We start from the raw sequence: 6,993 nt of genomic DNA, 5'->3' as shown, positions 1-6,993 counted from the left end.
CCTTAGCTAGATTTCTCAGAATGTGATTTCCTAGTATATTTGTTCATTTATTTATTCATTTGTTTGAAATTAAAATGTACGTAACTTACCCAAGTCCATTTTTTATATTGCCTACTGCATAGTACTGCAAAAATGTCAAATTCAATGTCTTTGTCGTTAAAGAGTCATGAAAGCCTATATTTTCATAAACATTTTGAAAAGGTTTTTTTGTGTGAACCTGAATACACTCAGAGAGTGCCGCTCATCTCTGTTGTTGAGCCGAGAGGAACAGCACCACCTGACAGTGGGATTTACATGATCTGGGACACCAGTAATACAAAGGTCATTCATACATACACAGTTAAAAGGGGAAAGGTGTGTGTTTAGTGTTGTTTCCGTAGGTTGTGTGTCATCTGTAACTATTTTGTCATGATGTTTTATTATTTGGTGGATTTTGTTATTAAGGAGCATCAGAGTGTTGCTGCAGTTGTGAATGGTGGTGGTTACTGAAGTGGTTACTATGGTAACTTTTGAAATTTTCTTTATACTGTTTTGGTAGCATGTTGTTGGTGTTGTTGGGGCACTGTGGATAGTGGTAGTGCTGTGGAAGCTCAGTGGTTAAGGTATTTCACTTGTAATCAGAAGGTTACCAGTTCAAGCTACCACTGTTAGGCCCGTGAGCAAAATTACTCAATTACTCAAAGTTGTACTCAGTCACGATTCCAAGTCACTCTGGATAAAAGCGTCAGCTGGTGGTGGTGGTGTGTGCCTATTTGTTTTTTGAGGGGAAAAAAAGTTGTTTGTCTGTTGTTCCTCTGGCTATTCTATGCACCTCCTCTGTAGAGTGGTGGTTAAGATGGATGTCCTTGACAAGTGAGGGCAGTAGTTTGGTCCCCATACTGGGCTGGTCAAGTATGCCTATCACCAAGCTCTACATTTGCAAGTTTCTTCCCAGTATTGTAGTGCAGTGCTCTGTAGCACTCCCACTCTTTCAGTTCACTCCCCTTCCCTGTAGTGTTTACATCTTTTGGTTGGCTTCTTCTTCTTCTCAATTTCCCTTTCCTCCTCTGCACTTGGGTCCATCTAGAATGTCCCTCCTTCCTACAGTATACACCACGGACACAGTCTGAAGGGGTACATCACCCCCGATCAATCTGACAGTCCTGCTGTCCTGATACAGAGGTATTTTTTGAGTTTTTCTCAAAGCAGTTAGTAATAAGTAAGAGATATCATTGCTTGTTTGCTGATGGGTTAGGTGTGACAGGTGACAGGTGGTTGCTAGAGTGTTACTATGGCTGTGGAGTAGTTTAGCATGAGGGGGAATTTGGCTGTTGGGGGTAATGTTCATTAGTCTAATGGTGTAATTGCTGTTGAGGGGTTATTAACCTGTGGGAGAAGTTGTTGAGAGCAATTTGGCTGATGGGGGTAATTGTTAAGGGACTGTGGGGGTAATTTGTGGTGAAGGCTAATTGGCTGTGGGGTAGCTGAGGCTGAGGAGTTATTTAGCTGTTGGGTAGTTGTTTTTATGGTTTATTTAGGTGTGGAGGCAGTTGTTCTTGAGGGTTATATGGAGGTGGTGGTAGTTTGGGTTGGGGTAATTGGCTATGGGGTAGCTGAGGATAAGGTGTTATTTAGCTACTGGGTTAGTTATTTTTGAGAGGTAATTGCCTGTGGCATAGTTCATGTTGAGAGGTTATTTAGCCGAGGGGTAGTTGTGCTCGAGGGCTGTTTAGCTGTGAAAATAATCAGGGTTGTGTGGTAGTTGAGGGTGAGGGGTTGTGACTGGCTGTGGTAACTGAGGTTGAGGAGTTGATTAGCTGTCCCTATAGTACTGGCTGAGGGAGTGAGGGAGAGGGTCTGTGCTGGTTAAGTGAAAATTAAATCATGTTTAATTATGTTAAACGCTTTTTGAAATGAAATGAAATTTCATTAAATTTAATGGATAAAGTGTGAGAAAGCTCAACACAAAGATAAACGTTGTAACTTAACAAAACAAAAATGTTTTGAGGAATGAGAAACTAAAAATGAGGAACTTTATATTTAGATATAAAGAGCGAAATGCTCTGTCTATTATAACTGGTATCTTAGCTAGCCTAGCCAGCTAACTTAGCCAGCTCGTTAGCTAACGTACCTCAAGAAAGGTAGCTAAGATAGTTAGCCAGCTAGCTAAATTACTTTAACTGGCCAGCTGTATATTTTAACTTGAGTAACGAAAAAAATTTTAGCACAAATAGCAAATATTGTAGCTAGCTAGTTGTCATGAAATAGTATTGTAACTACTCACTTCTTGGTAATTATAATTTGGATTATATGATTATGTAATTCTGTCATTTTTATTTAACGTTGTGTATGTGGCAGAAAACTCCTAGCTAACTGTATTAGCTAGCTGTGTAAGCTAGTTAGCCTGATAAATTTGTGTATGTTTGGTCCAGGGCTTGCTTTATTCAGCTACAGTCTTATTTGGTTAAGTTAGCTAGCTGGCTAACTAATGATGCCTAATGCCATCTAAAAATTACTGTGGATGTCAAGGTGGGTAAAGGTGTCTGCTTGCATATTGTTTGCGAAGAGCTTGGTAGGCGAGCTAAATAGTCACCTGACAACTGGCCATTTAGCAGCTAAATTTAGGCCTGTGAGTGGTAGCAAACATCTGAGGCATTTTAGTGAGTTGTTTCGTCCTATAAATGTTGACGATTAATTTTATTTTGCAACGAGAAATGTTGTGTTCATTTCGTGTTAAACAATTTTGTGTTCCCGGTCAGAAATAACCATTCCACAAAGACTCACCATACAAAACTGTAATAATACATATTATCACTACTTGTTGTGTTAGATTTTTTAATTAACTTAAGTTCTAGTGAATATTACAAGTTTTGAACTTTTATATGTTTTTAGTGGCTTGTGTGCCTCATTGATTTGAGCATATACAATTGAAAGCAAGTTCTAAAAAGCAATTTCTGGATTATTTTGAGTATAAGAAATAATCAGATGACACATGGTATACTACTTATTACAGAGTACTTTGGGTCAGAGTTATCAAGGACATTTGCTTTGAAACCTTTAAAAAATTTTATACAGTCACAAAAAGTGTAACACGTGTTGTGTTCCCGGTCAAAAGGGACCATGAATATTTTAATTGTATACAAAGGAAATTATTCCAAAACTACACTTGACAATTTCACAATATTCCAAGATCAATGTCTTCATACATTAACAAATAACTTACAAGAACAATAACATGTTAACCAGTCTATTAGATGTGTTTTTGCCTGATAACAGAAAAAAACTGTCAACCGATAACAAAATCAGTCTTTAAATGTGGTGGATTGTGTTGACTCAAACTTCAGTGGTGTTTTTTTGCTCATGCACATGTTGGACAATATGCGCAGGTTGTTGCGTGTCTCTTGCAAAAATATGCATTGCATTTATGGCATGTTATGCTTGTTTTGACATCTCTTGGTGCACACAGACTGCACCTCTTCCTCTTATCACCTCTTTCTTGTAGCAAGTGATCTTGTTTCTTACTCCTGGAACTATGTTACCAATGCGGCTGAGGCTGGCATTCGGGGAAGGTGCTGGCGTTGTTGAATGTGAGATGCCCGCATGGTTTTCCCCAACTCCTCCAGAAATAGCCTCCTCTTGAAAAATTTCCCCTGCTTCCATCCTGGATTCACCTCCATCCACACCACAAATGCGTTGTAAGATGACACATCTAATATGTTGAAAAATAACATCATCGGCCAATGTGCTGTCTTCCTCTGAAAAGAGTATGTGCCAGTAACTTCCAAAGGTGCAAAAAGTGGATAAAATCATGAGTACATACAACTAATATCTCATGTTTTGCATGATGCATCAAGGCATCACATCTAACGATCCAATCTAAAACATGTTTGCATATTCAAATGGATACAACTGACTCTGTGCTGTTCGTAATTTTGTTCTCCATGAAAATAAGTCTTACTTTTGTAGTGCAGTTCAAACAAACCGATGATAGAGAAGTACATGAAAATCAAAATCAACACACCTTATCAAGGTTGTCGACTCTGCCTTTGTTCCTGTTCTAATCCAGGATGGTATTGGGTTTTTTGTCCTCCCTGGTGCGCACAGCTGCATGCCTGTGCAGAGTTGTCATCAGGAGTACATTTTTCCTTTTCTTTGGACAGTAGGACACAAGGGTGTGAGTATTAGTGAAGGCAAATCTGAAGGAAAATTTATCTCTGTCCTGTGTAACAAGTAAGGCGGGAGGCAGCTCTGGCTTGTTTCTTCTGATCATCCCCACCATGGTGATTTTTTTTAGGAGCAGCTCCTCACCAAGAGCGTAGGAGGTGAAGAAATTATCATGTTATGCTGTGTCTCTTGAGACCTGCAGTCATCTCCAGAACCACATGCTTCTCTTGGTTCTTTTCAGGAACACCATCTGCAGGTTTCCTAGTATAGACCTGCATTTTCCAGGCATAACTTGTCCTGGCATCACACATTGCCCATATCTTTATGCCATATTTAAATGGCTTGCTTGGCATATACAGCTTGACAGGGCAGCGTCCCCTAAAAGCGACAAGATGCTAATCTACTGTGACGTTTGGACTTGGGTTACAGCTAAAATCCTCCCATCCTCAACTACTCCACAGCAAATTACATTTCATGTTTAAATAGCATTTAACAGTATTTAAGGATTTCAGCATTATTGCAGGATTACATTTAACATTTAATCATTGACATTGTGTGATGTAGAGTAGATTTTAAAATCAGTTTATTATTTTTTATATGACAAATGATGGATTATTAGTATAATAAATGTGGCTGCTAGGGTAAATGTTGAGAGATTTTGCTGTGGGGGTAATTTTGGTTGAGGGTTCTTTGGCTGTGGGGTAGATGAGGATGAGGGGTTGTTTAATGTTAACACCATAAATACTATGAAATGATGTTAAATGCAGTTTGCATGTAAAATGGAATCCTGAAATACCGCTGAGCTGTTAAGCCATTCCCACGTAGTTGTTATGTGCATGCCAGGATGTTACCAAGTGGTTGCTAAGGGGTCCCAAGTGGTTGCTAGGGAATTACCAAGTGGTTGCTTTTGGGGTCCCATATGGTTGTTATCCTCTTGCTAGGTGGGTGCTAGAGTGTTGCTACAGCTGTGGGGTAGTTGGAGAAGGATGAGGGGGTATTTAGCTGTTTGGTTAGTTGTGGTTGAGGGCTGTTAGTCTAAAGGGGTGATTGTTGTTTAGGGGTATTAATCTGCGTGAGAAGTGGTTGAGGGCAATTTGGCTGATGGCGTAGCTGTTGTGAGGCTGATGGTGGGATATTTGGCTGTTGGGGGTATTTAGGTTTGAGGGATAATGGCACCAAAGGAAACAAAGAGGCAGCTCTGAAAGTTCTCTGAGAAAAGAAGTGGCAGAGAAAGAGCAGAAAGCTTTTACCATGAAAAAAGCCTGAAGGAAGCGCATGACCGCACCCCTCTTATTATTTTAATAATTTTTGGATAATGGGAAAATGTTTTAAATGATAGCCTTTGTGTTGAACCATAGGGGAGAAATATTATGAATTTAATAAATTAGGTATCTAGAATGGTTCGGTCTAAGGGGCGAAGATTAAATTTAAAGAGTTGCATTGGAATGCAAGAGAGATGTGTTGATTGAATGCCATAATTGGGAGCATGTTAAATTGTCTTATTTTGGGTTAATCTGTGTTGGCGTGGATTACTGGATTTCTTTTTTTGTTGTTTTTTTTTGGAATACATTTTTTTTGTCTGCTTATGGCATGCCCCTGTCACTAGTCTCTTTGAGGAAAATAAGTCTCCGTTATTGGCTTAATTACTACCGGAATCGCGCTCGCGCTCTACACACACACACACACACACACACACACACACACACACACACACACACACAACACCTCACACTCTCTCTCTCTCTCTCTGTCTCTCTCACACACATATACATTGCACCACTATGCCTTTATTTGATATGTGCAAAAAATCAAAGCACTCAACAGCAATGAGAGTCAGCATTCAGAATGGTCCAGAAAATCAGATGAACTTCTGTACAACTGACACAAGCAGGGTTTACTACAAAGGAGTTCCTCGAGAACACCTGAAACCTTAAGTCTGAGGTCTTTTATCCTTCTTCCTCTTGGTGAGTGTCATTCCTCCAATCACGGTCCTCTCTCTTATTTTCGTATCTCTTAGTGAAGTGTCATTCCTCCAATCACAGTCCTCTCTTATTTTCATATCTCTTAGTGAAGTGTCATTCCTCCAATCACAGTCCTCCATTTTGCCTTCTGTTATTAATCTCACTTTCTCTTCTAGAGAGCTTTGGACAAACCTCTATTAATACCTGCTTGATCAGACCATCATTGTGTATTAACACCTGCTGTTTTGTCATCACTTTTCTCCAGTTGTTATTTATGATCCAGGTTATGGTGTGAGTGTGTAAAGGTCTACTGCATTGTTCCCCTGATGTACCATCTTAAATTAAGTCCGAGATCAACAGATTTACTGTGTTAAATTAAGTGAGAGCAGTAAAGAGAAGGGGGAGGTGTATTTTTATCCTTTTGTTCAAAAAGTGCAAATAATTGGCCTCTTAAATTTGTGCACGCGCACACACACACACTCACACACACACACACACACACACACACACACACACACACACACACACACACACACACACACACACACACACAGACAATAAAGTCTCATGCAGAGACTATCAAACCACGTCCATTTTCCATTTCATCCATTTCCCTGTAGTTCTCTGTGTCTCAGAACAGTTACAAAAGTATTTCACTGCGAGTTATACCATGTGTGACTATGTACGTGACAAACTTTGAACTGAACTGAGATGCATGCATAAAATCACACATTCACGCACAGATATAACAGAGAACGCAACACATGGGCCGATGATTGTCAATTTGTGTGATTTATTCTCAGTCCATCAGAAATGTTTAGCCGACTATAGCAGACTATAGTCTCTCTCTCTCATCTTATCTGCCATATGTACTCAAACAGGGCAATAA

General features: G+C 39.6%; 1 long non-coding RNA gene across 1 annotated transcript; it reads right to left on the bottom strand.

Annotated features, from left to right (window-relative positions):
* Positions 1-3,075: 3,075 nt before the first annotated feature.
* Positions 3,076-4,236, bottom strand: LOC118241476. Its single transcript, XR_004776102.1, has 2 exons — positions 4,001-4,236; positions 3,076-3,757 (listed from the first exon to the last, which is right to left on the bottom strand). It is a non-coding gene; the product is annotated as an uncharacterized LOC118241476 (long non-coding RNA).
* Positions 4,237-6,993: the final 2,757 nt, after the last annotated feature.

Source organism: Electrophorus electricus, chromosome 5 (assembly GCF_013358815.1).
Source record: "Electrophorus electricus isolate fEleEle1 chromosome 5, fEleEle1.pri, whole genome shotgun sequence".
Taxonomy (NCBI): Eukaryota; Metazoa; Chordata; class Actinopteri; order Gymnotiformes; family Gymnotidae; genus Electrophorus; species Electrophorus electricus.
This window is presented reverse-complemented; position numbering and strand designations above follow the sequence as displayed.